We start from the raw sequence: 10,240 nt of genomic DNA, 5'->3' as shown, positions 1-10,240 counted from the left end.
ATGTATAGGAATATACATACAAAGACACATACATACATACATACATACATACATACATACATACATACATACATACATACATGCATACATACATACATACATACATACATACATACATACATACATAGTAGTAGTAGTAGTAGTAGTAGTATCGTGTGCAGTGTGTACTCAGCCATGCAACAACGTCATTATAAGCAAGGTACAGAGCCTGCAGTCCACCGGGGAACTTTGTCAGTGGACAGTTGTTCACAATGTGTGACATGGTCTGAAGGGCTCCACAGCAACACAAAGAGTTAGTAGCCTGGCCCCATTGGACAAGATTGACTGCACAACGACCCTATCCTGTCCGATAGCGGTTCAGTGTGATCCACAGATGATGTGGAAGGTTGAAGCCAGGAGGACAGACATGTGTCAAGCTACGAGGGAGCGGTTTACTACATCTGTTGATCCTCCGGCTACGGACCTAACCAGACTAGGTGTCTCGAAGTCAAGTCGCTGTTAGATCCAGTAAAAAACAATTCCAGTTTTAAGGTTCCTCCGAAACCCATTTTCAACAACCGTAGTCAGTGCAAGGACTTGATTGCAAGTGTTACGGCCATACATGAAGCCTTCCTGCTCAACAGTTATAATATTCTCCAAGTTAGGACCAATTCTTTGAAGAATCGGGCGCTCCAATACCTTAAAACAGGCTGAAAGCAAGGAGGTCGGCTGATAACGTCCCGCACTGTGTGGATTTTTGCTAAGCTTTGGGATCGCAATAATCTTTGCCTGGTGCCACAAAGTCGGCATGCACTTTTCCCTAGCAACCAAGGTGTAAAAAACGGCAAGCAATTCATTTCCCTTCGGGTCAAGATGGTTCAGGAACTCAGACAGGATGGTGTCATATCCTTCTGCTTTGACTGATTTGATGCTGCATAGCACCGTTTCAAGTTCTGTTGGTGTAAATGCATCTGGAGTATTTTTATCTAGTTCATCTGACTTTCAACAGCAGTATTGTTGCCTCTCATCTCATACTTGACATCGGTGCTGTTTCTCCAGGGGTGTTTTTGCCACTTGTAATAAGTGGCTAGCTACAGCATTTGGTTTGACAACCGGGTGAGCTCGAACGTGTGGTTGCTGAGCGGTGCCAAGTCTTCGAATCAAGCTTCAGCATGTCCTGCTGGAGCCCGTAAAGTTGATTGATTCTGTCGTTTACTCCCAGCGAGTGCGCCTGGCAGTGTCCAAGGAATCGATCACGTGATTTGCAATGTATGGGTCTCCAGATGCTTCATATTCCTTGGGAAGAGCCTGACATTCATTCTTCATCCAAACAGGGTGTATAGACTGGACGACGGCCACGAGGGTTAGACTTAGTGGTTGCCTTGAATATGACTCTTTCGAAGCGGTGGTAGGATTCCTTGATTGGGATGCAGCAAGATGGTATATTGACTATGCTACGCTCCAGTATGTCAGTGTACTTTGTCCAATCTGCTTTGCGGAAGTTCTAATACCGCTATGAAGAAGTGTGTATAGCCAGCAGCTAAGGTTCAATATGGATAAATATTGGCCTGTGCTGACTGCGTGGGAAGTCGTCTAGAACAATTTGGCTTACTGGCTCAGGATGGTCACCAATGGAACTGACCCAGCAGAGGTTCGATGAGTAGTCCTTTTGCCATCTTGCAGAATGAAGGTCCCACGTTGCTTGGAGTCGCGGATCAAAAGGAGGTCATTGTTCATTTCCCACTCTACCAAATGTTCCCCGTCTTCATCGGAGTATGAGTAGTCCCAGTCAGGTGAATTACTGTTGACGCCGCCAATATAGACAGCTGGGTGTTCGAGATTTGGAAGCATATTATTGTCCCAGTGGGTACTGGGCGGTTTGTAGACATTAGTAATCTTGTACCTCCCAACCTGGACCACATCGCAAAATCTGGTAGAGGAAACTGGAGGTGCATCAGTAACGTCGCAACGTGCATACGTAGCACGGCCGAATTTGGAGTCATAGTCTCCAAGGGTGTATCGTCCAGCTACCTGGTCTGCTACGCGAGTCTCATGCAGACAGACTATGTCAACAATATGACGGTAGGCTATAGGGCAGATGATGGTTCGTTTTACTGCAGAGATATCCTCGACGTTAAGTTGTAAAATTCGTAGGGCCGGTCCGATGGCCTAGACAAAGAAAAGTTAACTTTGATTGAAGAGTTATTTTGCACATTCTGCAACTACATTCTAAGCAAGAATATTTGAAACCCTGCATGTACAGTCTAGCCAAGAGTATTAGAAACCCTGCAGGTATTAGAAACCCATTCAGAAATTATAATGAGAAAGATAACTGTTTGACACGCACAACATGACCCATTCATGAATCGCCCTATCTAGTGATTAGCTAGTATGTATAAACAGACACATTAATATGTGTGTTCAATATTTCACAAGCAACAACGCCTAAATCCACAGTGTATACCAGTCTACAGTATCGTATCTCATTCAGTTTCGTATACTGGTTACGTTTTAATGCCTTAAAAATGTATATCATACGAAATTATACAATATTATGTAGATCAACCAATACGCTCTTATTAAATTAATCTGTCGGAATTCGTTAATAATTAATATCGTATTACATTTTTATTTTGTCGATGAATATTTCGTGCTTCTACAGAGCACAAAGTTATTACCTACGAAGAGAAGAGGCCCAAGTGGATTCCGCATCTCTCATCTGAGCAGCATCTATCTAGATGCAAAATGAATTGGCATTTAGCCTAGAAATCTGGTATAAATCGTTCACTCTGACATTTGAAAGGTTTTAAGTTTGTAGTAACATTGACTTTTTGTTACGACAGATCGGCCTGATCGATACAAATTTTAAAGTATACTTTTCCTCAAATTATTTAAATTCTAATATGAGATATTTCATGAGTCAAAACCTTTTTCTTCCATATGTGGTCAGATTTCGCTTAGCATTATTTAAGGAGTAGTTTTTTTTGAGTAATGTTGCATCTTTTATTATGCCGAGGCCTAATTTGATGACAGTCTGGCATCATTTGTAAAAACTTGCGATTCTTACATGCCGTGGCTTAATTTGATGAGTCTGGAATCGTTTGTAAAAAAAAACTTGCAATGACTACATGCCGTGACCTAATTTGATGATAGTCTGGCATCATTTGTAAAAACTTGCAGTGTCTACATGCCGTGGCCTAATATTTATGCTTTGCTCTTGTATGTGCGAATACAACACCAGGTGTCGGTTTCGGAAACCTTTTCTACAATGTTATGTTCTTCTGGACAATTTTTCCATCCAGTCTTCCAAGTAATGCTTGGGCATAATTTTTAAATCGTTATAAATGCAATTAAAATGTTTTATATAGATACAGTGATTTTCAATGCACGTGAATGGGCAGATCAACTTGTGCAACTCCTAGGACCAGCTCCAATTCAGCTCGGGAAAAATTAAGTTTGCAAATGTGCTTGCTGTGAGCAAGTCCAAACAACAAAGAGAGAGAGAGAGAGAGAGAGAGAGAGAGATTATCTACAATTTGATTTAGATTTTACAAGTTTATGTTGTGCCAATTTCTTAATCTTCATTTAATGTTTATATTTGCATTTTGCTTCTGTTATCTGTTACATAAATTATCCCAACTTAATTCATCAATCGGTTCTTTATATTACCATACGCTTTCCAAGTCTGTCACATCCATCTAATTAGCCTACATGCAAGTCTCACATTTTCTCTTGCCGGTATGCTAATACGAATATTTACCATTTGAACCAAGTTTTGACAAATTGGACCTAAATATATATATTTTAACTTGTTATTATTTATATTTCAATCGTCCTATTTTCAAGTATATGTACTGTATTTACAAATCTTTACGTCATATTCTTGTTGTTGGCAGTGTTTGCGAACGCTCCTCTTGAATGAGTATGCTGGTCATTGGCCAGTTTTGAAGTCCAACGAAATCTGCGACTCTTGAAAGTCGGTTTGTCAAAGATTGCTATGATGCAGGGTGATCAAGTGATAATTTATGATGACACATCTCTCGAAGTTTATGCTACTAGTGTGCATGAAAATAAAAAGATCTTATTTTGAATAATTAGCCACGCGAATTTCTCTAAAAGTGAGATTGATGTTCCAATATATCATGCACTAACGAGCTGCGTTTATTGTCTATTATTTTCAGTTGTAAATACAGAAGACGGTCCATGTTTACTGTTCGTGTCCTGTAATAACACGGATGATAAATAAGTGTTCGCATGTAATTCATTTTTGTAAATAAAACACAATTACAAAGCCACTCTGATTGAAACTCCATGCTTTCATTTTCGTTGATGTAATCGAAGGACCGAGTCTGTAAAGACAGTACTACATAGACAGCAATTAACTGCAAAATAAATAGACTATCAAATAGACAGCAATAAACTGCAAAGTAAAAAGACTAATAAATAGACAGAAATAAACTGCAAGGTAAATAGAGAGCAATAAATAGATAACAATACACTGCAGAGTAAATGGACTAATACATAGACAGCAATACAATGCAAAGTAATTAGACATCAATAAATAGACAGCAATGCACTGCAGAGTAAATGAACTATACATAGACAGCAATAAACTGCAAAGTAATTAGACAGCAATACATAGACAGCAATACACTGCAGAGTAAATTGATTAATACACAGATAGCAATAAACTGCAAAATATAGACAGTAATACATAGACAGCAATACACTGCAGAGTAAATTGATTGATACATAGATAGCAATAAACTGCAAAATATAGACAGTAATACATAGACAGCAATACACTGCAGAGTAAATTGACTAATACATAGACAGCAATAAACTGCAAATAATAGACAGCAATACATAGACAGCAATTAACTGCAAAGTAAATAGACTATCAAATAGACAGCAATAAATTGCAAAGTAGAAAGACAGCAATAAATAGACAGCAATACACTGCAAAGTAAATAGACATCAATAAAAAACAACAATAAATTGCAAAGTAAATGGACTAAAACATAGCAATGAACTGCAAAGTAAACAGACAGTAACAAATAGATAGCAATAAACTGTAAAGTAAATAGACTAATAAACAGTTCATAATATATTTAGAGAGCCTCATTAGCTACTTTAAAATTTTAAATCAGAACCTTGAAGAAGAGTACATATTAATCCAGGCAACAATAGGTTGTTAGCATTTAGAAGTCAAGTGGTGTTCTAAATTTTTTAATGTGCCCATAAATTTAGGGTTTCTGTCCCAGTTGCATAGACAGTGGTAAACATAATACAAACAGTACACCCGTAAAGAAGTCAAAAAGAGGGAATAATGTAGCCGGTCTCTCAATTTTTTAAGGAAATGTGGATTTATGGTTCATTCAAAGTCCCCCAGCTCGAAAGAGGAGAAACTGGAACTTCCATTTAACTATTATAATTCTCGGGTTTACCTCCGCTGACGATCGTAAAGCTAAATTGGATTTAATGGCAAAACAATTGGCACTTATAACGACGTTCGAACTGGATATTAAGACGACTGGCTGATTCTATGACTTTTATGGTTCTCTGCCGGAACGCTCACTACCGTGTTTTATATGCATATACACCAAACGACCGTAAACTAAAACAACCAAATGTGTTTGGATTTCGCGCTTTAAAAAGATATAGTGTTATACGGAAATAATAGAACGTATCCGAATGATATTCCAATCGGCCACAAACCGCTTTTATGAACCGAAAAGAAGATCAAATAATTAGGCAGTTTCAGGTAATATATTAAATTTAATGTACATATAATTCAATAAAAAACAGCACCAATAGGCTAATTACAGTACGGAGAGATGTACAGGGCCAAAATAATGCGAATTTTTGTCTCGTAAGTGTTTTGGCACAATTCACATTATAGAACTATATACATTTGTTTTTGTTTGCATGTTATTATGTATATTTTTCTCATGGAGATATTGAAGCAGTGTCTTTAAATAACGCTGAATTTGATGAATACAGAATGTTGATGTCACTCTGGTGTATGGATTATATGCTCTTGCGTACATTACGAATCTATGATATAGAACAAGCAACAGAAATGATTGAGAAGCAACAAACTTTGTAAAATTGAACAAATAATTTATTTCCCTAGAATACCAAGTGAAAATATAAAAAAGAACTCAAGTTCTTGCGAATTAAATTCCAAATAATCATAGAATTACAGACACAAGTCCTAATTATTAAAGTTCTGAATCAACTTTAGTGGAAATCCAAATTAAATACAACGCTGAAAATGTTGATTTTAGTAGTCCATTTTGTGTTAATGTAACAATGGTATTTTGTTAGATCATGATAATACAACCTAAAAATTAAATCCTTGTTTGAAATTTCACTATAAATTCAAAGATTTTTTTTCCAAGGGTGTCATGTTTCTTGAGCGCTTTGTATTTGCAGAGAAGAATCACTTGAATTTAATAAATTTAAATAAATAAATTCCAGCCCAAAGTTACTTCTGGACACAACAATTTTATACAGTTGATTTTGCTGAGATCTTAGGACACGAATAATAATTAATTTATACAGTAATAAGATTATATAGTTCTATGCTCGACCGAATGTAACAATTAGTATTGTCTATTGCCTAATCGAAAATAACCTTCTAGAGTATTCCTAATGTTTACTAGATAAAATCTCAGTTATGATTAGAAGGTCTGTTACTAACTTTATAATTTACAATATGGAATATGTCAGGTTGGTCATGTATATTTACAGGGTAATTCCAATAACTTAGACAAAGACCCAAATGAATATTTATATTTTAATTATTAATTATCTAAAATTAAAGCCAAATATTTAAATATGTATTAGTTGTTTAAAGAATAAAAACATCAATGATTCAGGTCAAGTAGAAAATGAACTTGATTTTGAATAAGGTCAAATCCAACAAAAAGAGGTTATATTACAGTTTGTGAAATTTTTTTTTCAAAAGAAACTAACTAACAAACAATCCAATTGAAATACACATCACAGATGCATCCTTAATCTTCTTAACTATCTCTGTACAATCAATGGAGTTTTAAAAAAAATGGCTAAACTTTCACGAACCAGAAGGAGTTAGTGATGATGACCTTGATGATGACCTTGATGATGCCGTACCTTGTGCATCTTTTGATTCGTCTGATCCTGAACAAGGAAGGAAATGTTTCCACTGTTGAAGTACTATATACAAGTTAAACATGTCTAAATGCTCATACAAAGAAGAGCATGAGAAATAAGGTGAATCATTCAAGATTTCTAATTTCTTCATTAATACAACTTTTAGCAGTATTGTCTAATCTATTTTCGTTGTTAGACTTTACCACACAATACAAAGACATTCCTAACATGGCAACTGCTGTAGCAAGCTTGGTTTATGGGCACAAATGAACCAAAGCATAACAACTGCTGTAGCAAGCTTGGTTTATGGGCACAAATGAACCAAAGCATAACAACTGCTGTAGCAAGCTTGGTTTATGGGCACAAATGAACCAAAGCATAACAACTGCTGTAGCAAGCTTGGTTTATGGGCACAAATGAACCAAAGCATAACAACTGGTGTATATGTTATGTAGCAAGCGTTTTAAAACACATTTCCGAGTCCTTATCTTCAGTTTGTTTTTCCAAATCTAAATGTTTGAAGGTTATGATTAACAAGTCTTTGTATTATGTTTTATTAGTAGCCAATAATGTAAGAATTGCCCAATATTTCTGCTACATCCATTACTACACTTTCTACTCCTTCGCCATTTCCATCTACAAAGACACGTCCACCAACTCCATCTTCTACTGCAAGCGAATCAATTTCACATGATTAAAAGGACTGCACAGCTTAGTCAATTCTTTATCTGAGTTAACTCAAAATGTTCAAATTATTTGTACGATGTAGACCCTAAAGTATCAATCATCTGACTTAAACCAACATGTAGCAGCTGTACTTGGTGTTATCAATCATCTGACTTAAACCAACATGTAGCAGCTGTACTTGTTGTTATTAGTGGAGTGACACATAAATATATACCGCTCCAGTGGCCTAGTGGTTAGAGCGTCTGCCTCGGATGCGGGAGGTCGTGGGTTTGATACCCGGCCGAGTCATACCAAAGACTTGCAAAAATGCTACTAACAGCTGCCTCGCTTGGCGCTCAGCATTAAGAGGTTCATGTTAGGATTGGTCGGCCTGGTGTCAGGATAATGTGACTGGGTGGGACATCATGCTACATGTCTGCAGCATGATGCCCCATGGCTAGACATCACTATAAACTGTTACACTGCAGACATCGTAGTGATATGACTTAAAAATGTTAAAGCTACGTTAAAAATCCAAGTCACACACACACATAAATATACAAGGGTAATATACACATTTCTATTTCCTAGAGGAATATCGCATTTCACTTGTTTTAGCATTCATCCGTTTGTTAATCGCATTATTAACCAAAGATTGAAAGAAAGCAAAGATTAGTATTAAAGGTTAGTAATATATTTCCAGAAGAAAAGCATACAAAGTCTTGAAGACATTAAAATACAAATAAATAATTGTTCGTTTATTTTATGTTCTATATTGTTTGCTCAGGACTTCTAAATTGTCACACGTCCTTCTAAAGTCCAAGGATCGGATTCCAGTTTCATCATGACTTTTCTCGCAACCTAACTTTTATTTTTAGTTTTTCTTGTTTTCTTGTTTCCCTCATTAACTTTCTGTCTTACTGTAACACATTGTTTGTAGGCTTTTACGGTACTGCTTTTTAACCTAGGTATTGGTGCTGCGATTCAAACGAGTCATTGGATTCTGTAAATTGCCGTTGTATCCAACGGGATTACACATTTTTATAATCATCGATATATAAAATGCTGTTTTTATTTAGCATTGAATTACCCTCATTTGTTAAAACATTGCAATCTAGAAGAATGAATGTATGCCGAACATGTGGGATGATTTTAACTCACATTTGATTCATAGACTGTATAATTTATTTCACGTGACATACTAAAAATTCACAATCTTCACTTCCCTTATCTACTACGTATTTTCTTTTCTAATACAAATTATTATTCATCGCTGTTTGAGTTTTGTATAGCTTGAGGTATCTCCAGACATGTGGGTTAACATGTTTAGAGGTCTGTAGATTTTTTAACATTATTTCATATATTTGCTACATGATTTGAATAAATCTTCATCTTGTGAAAATATTTTATAAAAATATTCCTCGCATCTGTAAAAGAAAATTACTTTGTAGGCTGATTTGAATAGTTTTTATTCGTTTTTGTCCATGAAATGCATAATCAGATATTGACATCCACACTGCCTAGATTAAATGATTCTGCCAAAAGGGTTCATGTCCGACTGAGATCTCTTTGTTTTCACCTAGTCATTCGATAGTAAACTTTTAACTTGTAATTTTCACAAATATCTAAATGGTTTGTAAAATAGTAATCATTTTCAGTTTCATAAATTTGTATTCTGCTTCATTCATCAGATAAACTGACTTTGTTAAGACGGGTTAAGCAGTTTTATACATTAAAATGAATTACAGGACAACGGCAGGGTGTTGTTCTTGTTAGCTTATTCAATCTAGAATCCATCTATCTCCGATAAACAAGTATATGCTGCTAACACTTACAACTGTATGGAGTTTACGTTTGGTAAGCAAAAACATTGATCCTTTATTTGCTGCTGTTCTACGTTCGCATGTAATTACATGTATACTTTTTTAATCTATTAATTTTCTCTACAGTAATATTAAATTAACCTCGCTTCTTTGCACAATATTTCATCTGTGGTATTTTTAACAAAAACAACTTTTTCTTCTCCCTGTCACAAATATCATGCAGTGAAAGAGCAGGAGGTTCAGAGTTTAAAAATTAAAACAGATAAATAAAGTATGAACAAAACAAAGAAATATCTTATATCTCAGTTTCAGAAAGTTTTAATATTAAAATCGTTGTCTACTTTTGTTTTCAAAATGTAACTTCAGACAATGCATATTAAGTAGACACTCCTTTGAATACTGAATCTTTCATATTCAAAACTGCCTTTCACTAAATTTCGATAATGTAATAAACTAAAAAATATGTTGTTAGCAAACGTACGGTTTGAGCAATATTGCATAAATATTGTCTGAATAAACTTGTAAATTTTATAAGTTCATAAATAGTATTTCACACGATTCTACACATTCTTCCAAGCAGGTTTGTCACATTTTGCTGATGTGCAGTTACTAAGAGTCTGCGAGAGAAAGAT

This window comes from Sinohyriopsis cumingii, chromosome 5 (assembly GCF_028554795.1).
Source record: "Sinohyriopsis cumingii isolate HCF-2022 chromosome 5, ASM2855479v2, whole genome shotgun sequence".
NCBI lineage: Eukaryota > Metazoa > Mollusca > Bivalvia > Unionida > Unionidae > Sinohyriopsis > Sinohyriopsis cumingii.
Note: the sequence above shows the minus strand (reverse complement) of the source record.